Genomic DNA, 18,361 nt, shown 5'->3' with positions numbered 1-18,361 from the left:
TAAACACTACAGGAGTCTGGTCGCCAGAGGGCGTCTAGAGGTAAGCGATCCGGTGAGAACAGCACGCCCTGAGCTTCTCCCTCCTTCCTCCAGGCACTTGGCCACCACCCACCCACCCCCGCCTCATTAAGGAGCAAGTGCCTCAAAGAGCTAGCAGGTGGCCGGCTCATTACCCCACCTTTCAGAGAAGGGCACCTAGAGGTCAAGTGACTTTCTTTCACATTACGCTAATTAAAACCTTCTGTAGCTGTTATTTGCAAGTTCGTGGGCTCCTTAAAAGCTATGTCAGTGATTTTAAAAGCCCAATTCACTCACTGACTGCTTTGACATGGCCATTAAGAAGAGGAGTCAAACAGGAAAGGAAGAGGCAGGTCCGCCTCATTTTGGTTTTGTGTGACTGTCAGAGAGTTTGGTGAAATAAATTAACTGCCTCTGGCACCAGAATTTATTCATAATACTTCTTGGTTTCCTACGTTGAGTAAATATTATGAACTACACAGACACTGAGGCTGACCCCAAGAAACAAACAGTCCAGCTGGGCAGGGCCACGTGTGCCGGCCAGAGGGCGAAGGAGCCGCTCCGGCTGGGGTGCTGCGCAAACGCTCGCAAGACCAGGCGAAGGGCAGGAAACAGCCGTGAGCGTCATTCTTTCCCATGGCAGCCTCCCGAGGGGCCGGCGGGGAGCTCCGGGCGCCCTGGTCCTCGTCCGGCTCTTCCCTCCGGCCTTCCCGCAGACTCTGCTGCTGCCCAGTGTCTTGCTGGTAAATTCCATCCGGGCCGGCGTTCGCCCGAGTCTGTGGCTGATGAAAGCACGTTCTGAAACAAGGCTGAGCAAAGGGCTGCAGAATGGGAAGACCAGGGCTTTCCGGGGGGACGGAGCAGATTTGCAATGACAAGTGTGAGCCTCCGAACGCCCCTTCCCTCCCAGGTCCTCGCCCTGAGGGTCACGCGCTGAACAAGTCCCCTAGGAGGACGCCGGGTGGCGTGGACGCAGAGCCTCCCTGCATTACCGCCCCAGCCTTCTGTGTACACTGGGAGCTGGCTGGGGGCCGTGGAGGGAAGAGGGGGAGATCCAGCAGCAGACGGGCAGGCATTCAGGGGCAGGCAGGGGGGCAGGCCTAGGGCAGAGCAGGCAGGAGCTTCAGGGGAGGACGTGAGCAAGGCCTCCTGGCCCCCCCGCGTCTGAGGTTTGCTTTACCAGCCGCTGGGCCGTGACATCGGGCGTGCGGGCGTCAACTAAGACGAGCCAGCGGAGAGCTGAAGGAACAAAGGCAGGAAGATGATACACAGAGAAACGGGAGAAGAGGGAACCTTCGCGGCTCGCTGGCCGAGCACTAGCCGCTGAGCCGGGCGCCTCCCGTGGCTCTCACTTCACTCGCACACCAACGCATCATGGCCGGCGGCGTCATCTTCAGCGAATTCCGGAGGAAGGAAGCTCAAAGAAGCGACGTGACGTGTGTCCACGCAGCTCGGCGGCGGCACAGCCGGGATGAGGGTGCGGGTCTGCTGGACGCAGAGCCCGAGGCTGGAGCGCCCTGGCCGCCAAGAGCGGCTCCCCCGAGCCCACGAGCCTAGTGGGAGTTTCCCCGCAAGGTGCAAAGATGCTCGTCAGGTCACCTCCCCACACCCCCACCCTCGGGTGGACACGGCACCTTTTGTAGCACAGGAACCCCCCTCCTGACCCAGCTGACACTTGGAGGCCACAGTCCACAGCTGGCCACGGCTGGTGCGATGGCTGGACCCAGGGGCAGGTGCGTTACTGATTTTGACGAATCTTGCCCAAACTGCCCTTTGCAGAGCATGCTGTATGCTCCAGCTTCCCCACACGGGGTGACACCCATCTGTTGTCAGGAGTTTTGCTCTTTATCAATCTCCGGTAGTTTCTAGAAAACCAGACTTACTGAGGTATAATTTACATATGATACGCAGGGTGGTTTGAGTCACGCTTTCCCCTTCAACCAGTGAGCCTCTGCTTACGACGTTTAAATGATGGGACGGTCTTAGGGTCCCTCAGAAGGAGTCGGGGTCTGCGCTTGTGGGGGGCGCTGACGCTGTCCCCACTGAAGCCCCAGCACTTGTCACTCGGGTCCGTACTGGCTTTAAGGCCAAGACCGCATGAGCTTCACGTACCCTCCTCTTCGGTGCCCACAGCCCCTGAGGCGGCTGTAAGGAGCCTGTTCTGTGGGTAAGGAGGCAGAGGGGACAGCGAGCTGGGGGCCACGCTGGGTTTAAATCCTGGTTGAATCTCCTGACCCCCGCCCTGGGGTTCCCAGACTTGGAGCCAGGCCACCAGGATTCACACCCCAGCTGCCCTCGGTGGCGACCTTTGAGACTTTGAGAAAAACCCCCGCCCTCTCTGGGCCTGGGTGGGAGGATGGGGCAGGAAACAACGGAGACGGCTGAGACCCCAGTCCTTTCAGCGTCTATCAGAGTGAGTGAGAAGAAACATCTGGGCAAAGCAAGACCCCCACCCCCGCAGCAGGCAGCAGCTCCACTCACCCTGCAGCTCTGAGCCCTGGGGAGGCTGGGGGAGGGGAAGGGGCCCATATTTTAAGCATTCATCCCACACATGCAAGGCAGCCCAGCCCTGTCCAGACCGTCCCTCGTCCCAGGAACAAGTCACACAGGCAGGTGGAAGTGGTTATCCTTGTTGAGAGAAACAGGGCACAGGAACTCGCTCAGAGGCCCTGCAAGAGGAAGAGAATGAAAACCAGACTCTGCAGGGCTGCGGGCTGCTGGGGCAGGGTGGGGGGAGGCGTGCATTTTAAAGCTGGGAGAAGGAGGCATGGACGGTCTTGCTCAAGGTCACACAAGCTTCAAGATGGGAACGCAGGTCTGTCCATTGTGTCGCTGCTCCCTGTCCCCCCACGCCCCTGCAGCCAGCCAGCCTGCTTTCCCAGCAGCCCCCGAGGCAGGGAGACTCGGGAACGCCCAAACCGCCGGAGGAGACCGTTGGATGGGAGTCTCGCTAACGCCTCTGCCAGGCTTCGTCTGGGCTTTTATTACTTGCACATGGAAGATGCCGTTGCGAACAGTACCTCTGGACGGTTGGCTACGATGACTGCTTTGCTCCACGATTTTCTGGAATCTGCAGGCACAGAGCTTTGCTATAAAGGGGAATAAGTGGAAAATCCCAAAGGTGTGGCTCCGCTCAGGAACACATGATTTTTACCCAAAGCTTGTAGACATCTCCATCCTTTGGGGCCCCTCTCAGCTATGACAGCACACGCACTCTGCCTCCTTAGGGAAGTGGGGGGACCAGCAGGCTTTCCGCTGTGGTGCCCCTTGCTGCTCACAGACCTGGCCAGACGCCACGCTGCAGCGAGCCGGCGAGGGAACGTCCAGGGCACGGGGACTGGCGGTGGGGGGACCAGCCGCGAGCTGCGGCGGCTCCCTGGCTCAGCCACGTCGTGCTGTTGCTAACCTGGGGACAAGGATGGGGCTTCGAGCGAACCAGGACACAGAGAGTGAGCGGGGGTTGAGCTCCAGCTCTGCTGACCAGCCCTGGTCGTCGGGGAAACCGCTTCACTTGCGCTCGGTTGGTTTGCGCGTGCGCAGAACAGGAGCCGGAGGAGCGCGGTGACGGAGCCGCCGAGGTTAACGAGACACCGCCCCGCCCGGCCCGCGGCTCACCGACCTCAGTAACTGAGCGATTACCGCGCACGTTCACCACCTCCGTGACCCGACAGTTGCAAGAGGCACCGTTCTTTCATGCACGGCTACACGAGGAGGACGCTTTGCGATCCACCCAGGGCACAAGGCTTCCCTATCACGTAGAATGTTTATCGTGTCCTTGCGAAAAATCTGCCCGATTTACGTAGACACCAACGTGTCACGATGTGTCGCTTTTAGTCACTCGTAAAGAAAATGGAGGCCTAATGGGTTCGCTTCAGCAGGGCACAACTCTGCCGAGTCACTCTTTCACTCGGCATGACTGGGGTGGGGGCGGAGGGAGGGGGAAACCCACGCGGACTGGGCACCGAGCCCCAGCCCGGAGCCCAACGCCCGGCTCTATCCCACGACCCTGAGATCACGGCCGGAGCCGAAACCGAGTCAGACGCTCAACTGATGCCCGTTACGATGTGCCTTTAAGTCATTTCTAGTCCCAGCGTGGGGCTCACACTCACCACCCCAGATTGAGTCACGCGCTCCCCTGAGTGAGGCAGCCAGGGGCCCCACACGCCGCTCTTAAGGGGGGTCTTCTCCAGCGTCCCAGGATTCCCTTCCGAGCTGCCCGTCCCCACCCCCAAGGTTCTATGCACACGTGTGGACGGCGACGGCTGGGTCCCACGGCCCCCTGCCAACCGTGACGGTGAGTCCAGTCCATCCTGAGTCCAGGGTGTCAGAGTGTGGGGAAAGTGTGCATTTTAGAATTCCGGTGTGTCACATGTGTAACTAGCAACGATTAGAGCTTCGGAGGCTGTGGGTGGCTTCCCTGAGCACTGGGGTGTTTAATGTCTCTCTGCTCCGGAGACACTGTTATTACCATGACGCATAACAGTTCTCTACCAGCCACACACTGGCCTAAATCACCAACACATCTAGTCCTCACAGCAACGATTACTGTGCTCACTTCACAGATGAGTGAGCTGAAGCACAGAGAGGTGAAGTACTTCGCCTGAGGTCACACAGCTACACTGGGCTTTCTCCCCTTGGGCCCTACCGACCTTGGGCCAGACGACTCTTTGTTGTACGGGGCTGTCCCGTGCACTGCAGGCTGCTCAGGACCCTGGTCTCCAGCCTCTCGACGCCAGTGGCTCCCCCACGTACAGCACGTGTACAACCGACCACGTCATTGACGTTGCCGAATGCTTCTTGGGGTGCAAAATCACCCCTGTTGAGAACCACTGCATTACCCGTGGCCGCCGAGGAAGCCAGGCCCCAGGCCCTGCGGCCGAGTGTTGCACTTGAGTCCTGAAAGGATAGGAGAACCCAAGATTCTGGGCACGAGTCTGGTCAGTCTCGGGTGGAACCACGTCGGCCTGACCACGTGGGCCTGCACAGGTCCGTTGCTGTGGCAGGTGCCCGAGGCAGAGCAGGTGGCCGGGGTTCAGGAGAAGCCGAGGTCAAGAGAGACCCAGACGACACAGCAGCCTTCCAGAGAACGTGAGTTCCCTTGGACTTCATCCTTACGGACCCGTCCCCACCCCGTTCCGCCTTCTCAGGGACAACCGTGCAGAGGGAAGCGTAATCCTTCCCATCTGCTTTTCAGGCTCTTACACCGAGAAACGTAGATGTGTCTGTGGTATCTACTATTGGTTCCTCCATTTGAAAATTGATGGAAATAGGGTTTTAATTTTGTATCACACAGCAGTTTTGGGGTTTACCCACCATGACACACGTAGCTTTATTTTTTTTTTTTCTCTTTTTAAAGATTTTATTTATTTATTCGACAGAGATAGAGACAGCCAGCGAGAGAGGGAACACAAGCAGGGAGAGTGGGAGAGGAAGAAGCAGGCTCATAGCGGAGGAGCCTGATGTGGGGCTCGATTCCATAACGCTGGGATCACGTCCTGAGCCGAAGGCAGACGCTTAACCGCTGTGCCACCCAGGCGCCCCTGACACATGTAGCTTTAATTCGTTGCTTCTAACTGCTGTGACCCACCCCGTTGTAGGGCTTTACTCCGCTTAGCGTGGCTTGTTTCCCGCTGTGCACGATGACCGACATCCGGCGGTGACCCTCCCCGGACACGTTTCCTGCGTGCAAGCCGAACGCCTCTGGGGCGTATCTTCAAAGATGGAATTGCAGGCCCACGGGCAGGACAATTGAAAGGACATGTCCCCATTCACCGGACGCTGCCAGGGTGTTCTCGGCCGGGTCTGTGTCTGCTCACACCTCACCAGCACTGCGTCCAAGCGAGCGTCTTCCCCATCTGTACCAACACTCAGAGCAGCCAGTCTTCACGGCGTTTGCCGACCCGAGGGAGTCTGTTCCCACGGGGGCCGACCCAGCACGCGGACAAGCATCGTGCTTCCTGTGTGTCTCACAGGGAAAGGCTGAGAGTCCCTGGGTCCCTGAGAACAGCCATGTGTGACCGCAAACATCACACCGAGGTTTGAAGTTTGATGAATCCCTTAACGACCCCCCATAGGAATTCACCCTAGCCAGTGGAACACAAACTGCTCTTAGAGCAAAGCGGTCATCACATTAACGGCAGCGAGGACAGAACTTCCCAGCGGACACCATAAATGTGGTCTGAAGTCTGGCCCGTGGGTCCCTGTGCGTGTGCCTTGGCTTTGGGGCAATGGTGACCCTAGGTCCGCGCTCCTCCGCTCCACAAGGCTCGCCTGGGGGCAGGTGGGACACGGGTGGCCTCCCCCACACTCCACCCCCACCGCTTGACCAGCTGCAGGGGCAGGTGGGGGAGGTCGGCATCCCAGCCCGCCCGGGAGAAGCCAGGGTCGGCCCCGCACGGCTGCCTCAGGAGGGGAGGTCAGCCTGTTTCGGGTCAGCCTTCTGCCCTGGGCCTTTCAGACCTTCCTTGCTCACCTCCTGCCCCCTCCCCCGAGTCACAGTCTTCTGGCGCCAAGAAAACACAGCAAGAAGCCACGGAGCTGGGGCTGGCTCCGCTGCTGGCCCAGGACCTGGCTGGGGGCTGACTGCGTTCCCGCGGTTCCTCCTTCTTAGGCTGGTGCCACAGATGTGGTCCCGTGGGCAGGCTCCACCCCTTAACTAGCAGGTAACTTCCGGAAGTCTCCTCCTCTCTCTGGGCCTTGGTTTCCCCATCTGTGAATGAGAGAGCCGGACTCCCGCATTCCCCAGACTGTGTCTGTAACTCCACGACCAGGGGGCTCCATGGCCTAAGCCCGGAAAACGCAGAGTGCGGTAGCCAGCCTGGAGGCTGCTTTGGAAGGCGGCCTTTAAAGGTTGTGAGCCATCTCTTGGGGAAGACGATGGTGTTTCCCAAACATCTTTGGCTCTGGAACCCTTCTCCTGTTGAGTGAGTAACACCATTGTAACATCTGGGAAATCGGGGCCACGTCTCACAACAGAAGCTTCTTGGAGCCTTTGAAACACGTTTGGTAACAGCTAACGTGTATTGGTGTCGGCTAGATGCTGGACCTAAGTATTTAACCTGTGTTTTATTTAATACTCACAGTGATCCTGTAAGTTGGGGACTTAGTCCCACTTTGCAAACGGGGAAACTGAGTCACAGGGCGGCTAAAAGACTCACCCAGGACCATGTGGCTCATGAAGTGTGGAGCCAGGCCAAGTCCTGACGACCCTGCCCTCTCGGGTCCTTTGGAACCAGGCCGTGGTCCAGTGACGTGTGACGTAGGCACAGTCCTCGGAGGCCTGGGCGTGCCATGTCCCGTGAGAGCAGAATCATCCGTGGGGAGAGCCCCACGCTAGTGCTGGTATCAGCAGACAGGACGCCCCCGGCGAGCGTGAGGAGCAGAGGGTGCAGGGGCGCAGGGAGGGACCCGGACCGGGCCTCTCCGCCGGGCAGCGGGATCAGGCGCCGGGATCCCAAATGTCAAGCTCGTGTCCTGCTCCGAGTGGCAGACCGTTCCCCACCCCGAAGGTCCCAAGAGCACACCTGCGAGGGAGGGGGCACTGCGGTCACCCTCACCCAGGGCAGCTGTGGAGGCCCAGGGAGAGAGAAATGCAGGAGTATCCTTCTGCCGCTCCTGCCCTCGGGCGTCCGCGGGACCCCCGAGCTCGAGTCTGCAGGAGAAGAGGCAGATAGGGCCTCTCCGGGGGAAGGCTGCGTTCCAGGCCAGCCTGGTGTGCTGATGGCAGTCGCAAAGGCGCGCCCGGCGTCCTTCTCTCTCCTCCCTCGTGTCCCTCCAGCAGCTGGTGGCTCGCCGGAGGGAGCTGAAACTCCTGCCCGTTGGAGGGTCCTTCACTGAGGTCAGCGGCGTCACTCGTGCGAGGGGGACTTGCAGCCGATCCTGGGGGTCTTGTTCACATGCAGAGTCTGAGTTGTACATCGGGGCGCAACCAGACATTGCTGCACGCCGAGCTGTCCGTGATGCTGAAGCCGTGGGTCCCCCAGGACCGCACGCCGAGCACCGAGGGCTTAGAGCTGTCTGGAGATCGGGGCGCCGGGACCCCCGGCCCTTCTTCCCACCGCCGTTACTCCAGCGGACTCTTGGAAAGCCACCCGACTTCTTCTAGTCCTAATTTTTCCCTCGTAGAGTAGTAAATACCTTAGTAAATATAGAAACACTGGCAGAGACGCAGGGTTGTGCTGCTTCCCTACTGGGGTCGTCGAGAGGTTCGAATGAGGAAGTGCGCACACAGCACTGAGCCCGACCCGGCACCTACCGGCCTCGCGGGTAAATACTAGTGAGCAGCTCTCGCTAAGGGAGCGGAAAGGCTCGTCTGGTAGAATCCCAAGCAGGGAGCAGCCCGCAGGGAGATGGGGAAGGAAGGGATTCCTTCTGGTGTCATGGCGGAAAGCCATTCCGAGCCATCCGGGGCGGCTCCTGTCCTGTAATTCATCAGAGCCCCTCTGCTGGTTTCCCCGGAAGGAACGGAAGGAACGAGAGCCCGAGTCACCCTGGGCAGCCGCGACAACAGGTCACAGGGGCGGCCCCCCGCCTCTGCAGCTTTGTCCCCCCAGGACCGTCTCCGCGGGCTGTGCACTAGCTTGCAGGGGCCCTCAGCTGCTTCTCCTTAAATCATGGCCGCCTGGCAGAGGCCGGCAGCCTGCCCACTCCGCCGCGGCCCCAGCTGTCTGCCGCGGGATATGAATGGCACCCGTTGGGCCGTTTGTCTTGCTGCCTCTGCGGTCTGCTTTCTGCACAATGTCGGCGATGCGCATCTTTGCGGGCTCAGGAGCCATTATTCCTTTCTCTTTTTTTCCGGTGACGTTCTCAGGGAGTAGACTGGGTTCATGAAGGCCGGAGGACAGCTCTCGCCGGTGTCGGGCACTGTGTGGGCCATGTCCCCATCACCATCTGTTTCTCTCTGTCCCACACCCAGACCGAAGAATCGCAGGGCGAGAGCTCAGGTGGGGCGCTTGTCAACCCCAAAGGCGCCTGTGGGCCCCCGAGGTCTCGTGAAACCGCTGTCTGATTCCCTAGGCCTGGAGCCTGGGACCTTGCATGGCCAGCAAGCTGATCTGAGGACGCTCGTTTCCGCAGCCTGGCGGCTCTCAGACTTGATCTCACACCACAGTCACCGGGGGCGTGCGTACGGCGACGGATTGCCGACTCCCACCCTGGAGTTTCTCCTCCTGTCCGCCTGGGGTGGGGCCTGGTGATCTGCATTTCTAGGGGGTTCTCAGCTGATACTCATGCCTCTGGTGACCCGTGCTGGAGTTCTAGGGCTCTGTGACTTCTCCGGGAGGCCTCCCGTCCCGACGCTTGCCACAGCCCAGTCCCGCGGGGCGCCTACACTCTGCCCCACGCTCGCCTGATGACACCCTTGCGCTCTTTACGCTCTGACGCACCTGACACTCCACGAGCCCGCTGGCATCCTTTTCCCGAGGACAGACGCTCCCGGTGCTTTGACCCGAGCCTACCAGGGAGCCTCCAGTGCTGGTCTTTGTATTCGTGTCCCTGCTCGCCGCCCCCTGGGCTCCCGGCCCCGGCAGCTCCGGGCAAGCGGTCCACACCGGCCTGCACCCTGGCCCGCTGCCCCGGCTGCCCTCCTCGTTTCCTGGTTCCTCTAAGGGCACCGGGCAGCTGCCCGGGGGCTGGCATGCAAGGCTGTCCCTGAGGGAGGCAGGAACCATGGAGCTAATTAAACCAACATGGACACAGGGTCCCGGAACTCGGGGGCCTGCCTTCTCCCACCCCCTCCAACCAGAGCTTCGCAGAGCTGGAATGAATTAGTTTGACCCTCTCGACTGACGTAGTTAATGAGGTGGTTGTGTAATGCTTTCCTTTGCAGGACTGGCTTCTGGCCCCGGCCCAGGGCTCAGCGGGACCCTGGCAGGCGTCTGGCCCCATCCCTGCCCGCTGCCTTGAGCCTCCCGCTGGCCGGTGCCCTCTGCATGCCCGGGGCTGGCCTCTCGTTGCCAGCTGCCCGACCTCCTTCGCCTCCCCTGACAAACCGGGGGACAGGCTCTCGGACTTTCCCTGGAGCCCCACCTCGGAGAGGCTTTCTGTTTTACACGCTGGGCCTTCTTGCCTGGAGAATCTTGTGTTTATAGTTGAGCAGGAGCGAGCAGACGTTTCAGGCCCTGCCCAGCGAGAGTAGTGACTGCCTCAGGGTAGCCATGCCTCTGTGACTAAGAACCTTTGGCCTCAAAGACGTCCTAGTCGCTGTGCCTTACTGCAGTTCCCAAAGTTGTTCCTCAGCGTGTCCGACAGCTCCCGCCTCGCCTGTGGCAGATCGCCTTCCCTGAGCCCCGCACGCTGGAAGCGCAAAGTCTTGGAGCCAGACTGGCCTCGGTACAAATCACAGCTCCGCAGCTCTCCAGCTGTGTTACCTTGGGCAAATGACTTAACCTCTCTGAGACGTGGTTGTCCCATCTGAAAAACAAGCAACAGCTCCTACCTCCTGCTAGGGGTAGTCTAGGGACTGGGAGGATGTGGTGGAGTCCCGAGGACGGTGAGCGGCATTTGGGGCTCTTACTGGTCTCCCCAACCCGACCCCAGCACCCATCAGGGGGCAGGGCTTCCAATGGCTCAGCCCTTCAGACGAGGAATGAGTGGGTGGGATTCTAGGCTGGCTTAGTTCTTCGCTCTAATCTGAGCGGGAATGGCAGGGCGGGCCAGAAGACAGCCGCAGGACAGGGGGGACGGGCCCAACTCTCCGGGCCCCCATCTCCCCTCCCTCTGCCTCCGTGGTCTCTCCTGCAACAGGCAGCTTGCCCGTGAAGCTCAGCCTCCACAGCCCTCTGATTTTAAAGCAGATACCAGATCAGCTCAGTACACACCTTGGGGCTGGCGGAGCTTGGGGGGGGGGGCGCTGGGGCCATTCTGGGGCTCCTCAGTCCCTGCGTCTGGGAGAGAACCTGACCCCCTCACCCCAGGACCGCCCCCACCCCCATCTCAGGATTTCCAAGCCCTGCACGTGGAAGTGGGCTGTTTTCGCATCTAAGTGCCTCTTCCTGGTGAGCCTGTACTCAGAGCCTGTAGGTGGTCCCTCCCCAGTGGGCCTGTAATCACTTCCCGGATTCCACAGGCTCATTATGTGAAACCCAAGCTGGAAGGCCCAGCAGGTTTGCCTCTCCTATCTGCGCGGCCAGCAGGCGCTCGAGATGAGATGGCTCAGGGATGGGAGGGCTGAGGCCCCTCCTGATCCTGCTCTGCCCTCTGCGGCACCTGCCGGCCTCCTGGCTCTGGGGCGCAGCATTTGACCTGAGCCTGACCCCCCCTCACTGGAGGTGGGGGCTGAGGGGCAGAAGGGGGGGTCCATCCAGGAAGGATGAGTTTACAGGTTGCTCACAAAACAGAAATGAACTTGAAGCGGGTGTAGACAGTATTCCGTCCGTACAGAGGTGCAAACACCTCTTGCAGACACAGAGGCAGGTCTGTGGGGGCTTCAAAGATTTACCACCTACGAATCCTGCCCTTAAAGAAAGAAAATCCAGAGAGCTTGGCGCTAGTCGGGCCTCCGTCCTGACCTTTCTGTCCTGGGTCAGCTCTCTGCCAGCAAGCCCTTCCTTTTCCCTCCAGGTCTCAGGTAGAAATGGGTATTTGGGGGGCATGGGGGGGGCACAGGAGGGCTGAGAGCGGTCACACTTCCACTCCCTTCCAAGGGGCTGGAGCACATGGATGGGGAGCACAGGGCCTCGCACACAAGGACCACAGCGCAAGGCTGACTTTGCCACGTGCCCCCACGAGGCAGAGACAGCCGAGTGCGTGGAGGAGGTCATCACTTCCCGTGAGGGTGCCCGGGGGGGGGGGGGGTCCTCCCGGGGAAAGCCCCGGCTGTGGCTGGAAGGATGGAGCATTCTGCAGCTGGAGATGGGAAGGAGGGGAGTGTAGGTACAGACAGCGTGTGAGGAAGGCGGGGGGAAGGTGGAAACAGCAGGACGTGCTCAGGGAACACGTTCACTACAAATTAACCCGGACAGATCCCCCTTCTCTTCATAACTGTGTGGTCTTGGGCAATTCACTTGTGCTCTCTGGGCCTTATTGCTTTGGTTTTACAACGCGCAGAAGGCAGAGACCCCTGTGAGGGCCTTTTCACCCTGTCCCTCCTTTGTAAAGCAGTGACCAAGACAAAGTCCTTGCTCGTGTGGAGTGGGAGAGAGAAGAAGTAGGACCTGCAATGCTAAGTGTCCTGGAGGAAAATGAGCCACGGAAGGGAGAGGGGAATGAGGAGGGCTGGGATAGCAGTTCAAAACTGAGGGTCAGGGAAGGCCTCACTGTTAGGGCGACAAAGATGATGGAAGAGCTGCAGGAGGTGGAGGGGCCAGTCCTGCGGAAATCTGGGGGAAGGGCTGCCTGAAGAGAAGGATTGGTGAGTGCAAAGGCCCTGGGGTGGTTGCAGGCAAGATGTGTTCCAGGCCCAATAAGGAGAACAGCAGGGCTGGAATGCAAAGGGGAGCAGGAAGTCTCCATGGAAACATTCCAGGAGGACAGGCAAGTTGGTCTTTCTGCCAGGGGCAAGCCCATTGTGTGATTTAAAGTGGCTTGATTGGGTTGGCTGGCGGGAAGCACGTTCAATGCCAGCATCCGCATCTGGCGGGGTGCCCAGCGTGCCGGGTGCACCTGGGGGCAGTGGTTGCCTGGACCAGCTGGCGAAATCCAGAACATGCTTCCTGACACACGCACGGCGGGAGTTCTTGGGCGCTCCTGCCTTTGACCCAGCGGGCTCGGCGGCGCTCTTCGGGGTGGGTGGGGAGCAGCCCGAATACCGCTCTTCCCTGGACCAGGCACGAGCCCTGGACTGAATCCTCCGTAAGCTGACACACAGTGTGCGGAGAAAACATCTAACGTCTCCACTGTTTGCCCCGTCACATGCATTTCCTTCTGCCCCTTGACCCTCCCTCCATTCCACCCAGGAAGGGATCTGTCCCCTGACACTCGATGGGAGAGACAACACAGCAGAGCCCTGAGAACAAAGGGTTTTGTTTTGTTTTTTTTTTTTGCTTTTGAGTCACAACTACCAAGTCCCTGGGGACGAGCGAGAGTGTGGTTCTCAGCTTCCCGGAGGAAAAATAGATGATGGCTGGGGGACGGAATGAAGAGTCTGGGAGCTGGGGGCCCATTGAAAGGAGTCCGAGGTCAGGGAGGCATGGGCGCCAAAGGAGCCGCTGTGGGGTGTGTCCAGGCTGACCCGGCTCGGAGAGAGCCCTCCCCGCGCTCTCTGGGTCCACCGCGTTGAGGTCCTGTTTGCAGATGACCTACATAGGACCCGGTGTCCTGGAAACTGAGGGGCTAGGCTGTTGGGAAGGGGTGGGGGCAACACGGTCACAGCCCCTACGCAGAGGAGTCCTCTCAACGCCCCAGTGAGGCAGGTAGGGCCGTTATCCGGTCTTACAGACAAGGAATCTGGGGCCGTAAGAGGTCAAGTGACATCACAAAAGGTCCCAGGCCGGGAATAGGACGGCCAGGATCGGAACCCCAGCAGCCTCCTTCAGCACCTGCTCCCCATGGTGCTGCTAGGCCCGGCCGCCGTGGTGGATGACAAGCTCACGGAGGACCGGAGGGCGCACCCACCCCAACCCCCCGGTTCTCCATACGCTTCCCCAGAGCCTAGGCCCAGACAAAATGTGCAGGCGAAATCCCAAAGTGCCTGGGATCCCGTTTCTCTCACCTGCTGTCAGGGGCCTGTCAGGGAAATGTCATTCAGTTAGGCTAAGGGCCGTTCCTGTTACAACAGCTCCCGGGACCGAGGTGCTCCATCCTCCTGTGGCTGCTGCCGCCACGGGCACCACCGTCGCCCCCTGCCCTGGGCTACATCAGGGAAGCCAGTCACCGCACCCGGGGTAAAGGACAGCTGGGAATACAAGCAAGGGTTTCCGCTTCCTGGGTTGAGCCATTCCGTGTGGGCGAGGTCGGGGTGCCCCCGGAGCGGCCAGAGCATCAGTACCCACTCGCTCGCCCCGTCCTGCCTGCAGTGCATCCCCCTCTGGAAGGAATGAAGACAGCAAGGCACTGTGGTCGCCTGATGCAAGCCGTTTGTGCAGTCAGAAGGAAAGTGGGCGCGACGTTCATGGACGTTCCGCTTCTCTTGCAAGAGGCCAGTGGTCAGCTTGGCGAGAGCAGATCGTTAGCAGAGAAGGGGCATTTCCGGTCAGGCTGGATCTGTTCCCCCATCAGCATCCCTGGACCTCCCTGGGAGCCGGGTCTGACCCACCCTCCGTCCCCCGCAGACAGGCTCCGCGTGCGGGAGGTCAGCGGCTTTAGAAATTCCAACTGGATGAGTTTGTCGCCATCTTCCTTTCTTCCAGGGCACGGCCCCAGACGGCACATGTGACCCACCCAGAAGACGGGAGGGGAACCTCCGCGGTCACCGCGCCGCCTCCGTGGGTGTGAGCTCCTGGACGCAGAGGTGTTTGTACTTGGGGTGGCCTGCACATCTCGCCCGCGCCGCCCTCACCTCCCCGCCTTCCCTGTGCCCCTGCCTCTGCCCCCAGGCCATGCCAGCCCTGCCCCCGTCCCCGCGGACCAACGCAAGGGCTCTCCTGCCACAGGGCCCTCGCACACGCTGTTCCCGCAGCCTCGCGGTCTTCCCTCCTCCTGCGTTTGCCTGGTCAGCCTCTCGGCTCCGTCTGCGCATCCTGGGGAGATCGGCCGGAATACGACTCTCGTGTTCTGAAGCACGCCTTGTCCCGTCTGTCACCGTGGTCGTGTCATACGTCTCCATGCCTCTCTGCTCAGTGTCTGTCTCCCTCTCACACTGTCGACACCTTACGAGTCTGGACGGGGGGCTGGCGTTCACCGGGTGCCAGCGACTGAACAACCCGGAAAGTCAGGCATCATTGTTCTGTGATAGAGGAGCCAGCAGAGGCTGGCTCAAAGTCCCTCACGACAGGCCAGCGGCAGGCTCTGAATCTGGCTCTTCTGGCCAGCGCCCCGTCTGCCCAAGTCGCTAGCTACACACCTTCTGGTCAGCGGAGGGGTCGACCCTCCTGTTTGGACCCTGCACGTGAATTTACAGACGTTGGGCTGTTGTTCCAGCAACAGCAGAGTTCTCGTCCAAGAAAGGAGGTCCAGTTAGTCCCTCGCCGCTCAGCCGGAGGCATCGGGGCCCCAGCCAGACTGTGAGGGGCCCCCGCTCTCCAGCCCCTTCCAGCCTGTGGGGCCCTGAGCTCTGAGGGGGTGAAGCAGGCGCGTCCTGGGCCCCGGGTTCTGGGCTTCTCCCCATGACGGCGACAGCTGGCCACATGTCCCCCAACTGCACTTTGGGAAATTGTCCCGGGGGCCTGGTTCACAGAATTGCCGGGAAAATGACAGCTCTGGGTCCACATGAAAGGCATTCTTGGAAAATCTCTCCACCCTCCCTCCTTCTCCTGCTGGAGCATTTTGTGCTGGAAGGAACCTCGGAGGGGAGGGAGCCGGTCTCACCGCTTTATTGCTCCAATGTGTGCGGAATCAACTCTGTTCTCTGGAAACTTCCCTCCCCCCCCCCTCCTGGGGGAACAAAGACGGGAGGGGAAGGGGAAGCAGCAGACAAAGGGCCTGTCAGCTCCCCTCCACTCTCCAGACCCCCTAGCCAATGAGAAGGGTGAGAGGAATGGCCTGGGGGGCCAGGTCACCTCCCCACCCTGAGTCACCAGCTCTGCTCTCCCACATTGCCCACTGTCCTAACCTCCCGCAGGGTGCCAGGCCTCCTGGAAGGGGAACAGTGCCCCGTGAGACCCAGGTCCCCACCCCGACAGAACACTCCTGCTTGGGGGGGGTGGGCAGGAACATCACACGTGGGGCTCAGATTTCCAACACCTTCACCGTGTCCGTGTTCTCTGTGGGCCTTAGACCCTGGCCACACGTGGCTGTGGAGCCCTTGAAACGTGGCTGGTGTGACTAAGGAGCTGAATTTTTAATTTCATTTATTTTTAATTCATTTTAATTTAAATAGCCGCAAGTAGCCGGGCTCTCCTGTTGGACAGGGAGTTCCAGAGCCATGCAGAGCGTGGTCCCAGGTCCAGCAAGACAGCATCACCTGAGAGCTTATTAGAACAAAGCCCGGGGGGCTTTGGGGGCTGGGGGGCTCATTCGGTAGGCTGAAGCATCGTCGCCTTTGGCTCAGGTCATGATCTCAGGGTCCTGGGATCGAGTCCGCTTGTCCCTCTCCCTCTGCCCCTCCCCTCTGCTCATGCGCTAGCTCTCTCTCTCTCTCTCTCATCAAAACAAATAACATCTTCGAAGAAAAAAAAAGAACAAAGCCCCACCCCGGACCTATTGCATTTTTTTTTGATGTAGTGTCCCATGAGTCATTGTTTGCGTATAACCCCCAGTGCTCTGTGCAGTACATGCCCTCCTTCATACCCATCCTGGGGCTAGCCCATCCCCCACCCCCTCCCCTCTGAAGCCCTCAGTCTGTTTCCCAGAGTCGAGTCTCTCGTGGTTCGTCTCCGCCTCCGATTGCCCCCCTTCATTCTTCCCCCCTTCCCCTGTGGTCCTCATTCTAACAAGGCGGCTCCTATGCCGATTTGTACCTTTGAGGGGTCTTGTTCTGGAACAGGCAGGAGCGCGGGAGGGAGGAAAAGGGCAGGTGGGCTGGTGGGCAGAGCGCAGCTCTCCGGTGTCTGCGGACCTCACGCAGGGCTCTCCCCGCACGCACTCGCACTGGGCCAGAGCGGTACTTACTCTGGGGACTTGGTTTTCCGGCCCGTGGCGGACTGGAAGCCGACAGAAGCCGCAGAAGGCCGATTGGAGCCGATGACGCCACCTGTTTCGTCGGCATGAAGTCCCCGTGAAGGAAAACCGGTTGCTGGGCCCATCTTGGAAGGTGAGGGCCAGGGCACCCCTCCAGGGCCGCGCGGAGACTCGAGGACTCTGCAAGCCAGGGCCGCGTGCCAGAACTTCATTGTTAAGCACACGTCAGCGTCTGGTGTAATGAAACACATGCTGTCGACCGATGAAATTTAACATTCAAGCTAAACAATAAAATGTTTTATTTATGGGCAAATTTTACATCTCCCTGAAGGGAGATAAGTTAGCACGCAAGCCCTTCCCACCCCCGCTGGGTCCGATGTGATGCCAGCTTGTCCCCCTGACATCACAGGGAAATACGGGGACAGAGGAAGGCTAGAGGTGGGGAGGGGGGAGAGGAGACGAGTGTTTATCGCCTGCGGTAGGACAGCAGGGAAGGGACTCTTAGGACCAGCTCGCTGACCCGTCAGATCTCCCGTCAGCAGGCGGACTGATGGGGAGAGCTGCATTCGAGAACTTCTTTTTTTAGCTTAAAAAGACCACAGCCGGTTCTGATTATGCTGGGAAGGGTTCCCGGCCCTTACAAACCCATCCTTCACGGATAAGCTTGCTCCTTCTTTTCAGGAGTCAATCCGCAAACATCGGTTGAACGCAAACATGCGTGCCGGTCCCTGTTCTAGGTGCTGGGGGATTAAAAAGTATGAAGCGAACTCAGGGAGCTTGTCCTCAAGGGGCTGCGTCCCGGGGGGCATAAACTTGCACACGAGGGATTTCAGGAAGGGAGCAGAGTGGTGTGACGGTCCCAGAGGGCTTCCTGGAGGAAGTGAGCTGAGTCCCTAAGGAGGCAGGTCCTGAAGACCCGAGGGAGGGGAATTCCAAGGAGAAGCAGGGGGCGGGTGTGGTGAGGTGGTGGGATTTTATTCTAAGCAAAGCAGGAAATCATTGGAAGACTTGGGTCTCAGGTCTCGGGTCTCGGGTCTCGGGTCTCGGGCAAAGCAGTGGTGTTTCCCAAGCTCACTGGCTGCCAGAGGGAGAGAGGACTGCAGCTTCGGGGAGGGGGCTGTGCGCTCCCAGGTGACAGAGGACGGAGGCAACCCTGGGGGTCCGCGTGCAGGTACGAAGAGGTCAGGGCCCGATGTGGCCCCACGGGGAGCGGACAAGCCTCTCCATGCAGACGTGGGGCTCCGTTGTCCGGGCCAATGCGTGGCCGGTGGCATCGTCTCCTGCCGCCAGGAAGGCTGAAGGAAACGCTCCGCGGGGTTTCCGTGATTGGTATTTCTGCAAGTCCGAGGTGCCGCTCAGCATCCAGGAGGAGCAACACTGGCTGGAGTTGGGAGAACGTGGTCGTGGGCGTCTAGAGTGTGTGCGGAGCCGCGGAGGTAAGACTGCAAACAGCCCTGGCTCCGGACAGGTGGGAAAGCGAGCAGGAGAAGGAGGCAGCAGCCGGCGCTGGAGAGGGAGGCCCGGCCGCCCACACGAGCCCTTCGGCTCTGGCTGGTTCTAGGGCCCTTCAGAGGCTGGGCAGAGATAACAGCATGCCTGGCGGGGACTGGGGTGCTTTCAGTCGCCTCTGGGGAGGGAAGCAGCTTGGCTGGGAGCAGGGTGAGGGCATGACTGCCCTTCTCACCGAGAC

General features: G+C 60.1%; 1 long non-coding RNA gene across 1 annotated transcript; it reads right to left on the bottom strand.

The window, feature by feature from the left end:
• Nucleotides 1-445: 445 nt before the first annotated feature.
• On the bottom strand, nucleotides 446-16,809 carry LOC103660311. Its single transcript, XR_567775.1, has 3 exons — nucleotides 16,663-16,809; nucleotides 3,039-3,107; nucleotides 446-2,687 (listed from the first exon to the last, which is right to left on the bottom strand). It is a non-coding gene; the product is annotated as an uncharacterized LOC103660311 (long non-coding RNA).
• Between the last annotated feature and the right edge of the window lie 1,552 nt (nucleotides 16,810-18,361).

This window comes from Ursus maritimus, unplaced genomic scaffold, assembly GCF_017311325.1.
Source record: "Ursus maritimus isolate PB19 unplaced genomic scaffold, ASM1731132v1 scaffold_27, whole genome shotgun sequence".
In the NCBI taxonomy this organism is placed as follows: Eukaryota; Metazoa; Chordata; class Mammalia; order Carnivora; family Ursidae; genus Ursus; species Ursus maritimus.
This window is presented reverse-complemented; position numbering and strand designations above follow the sequence as displayed.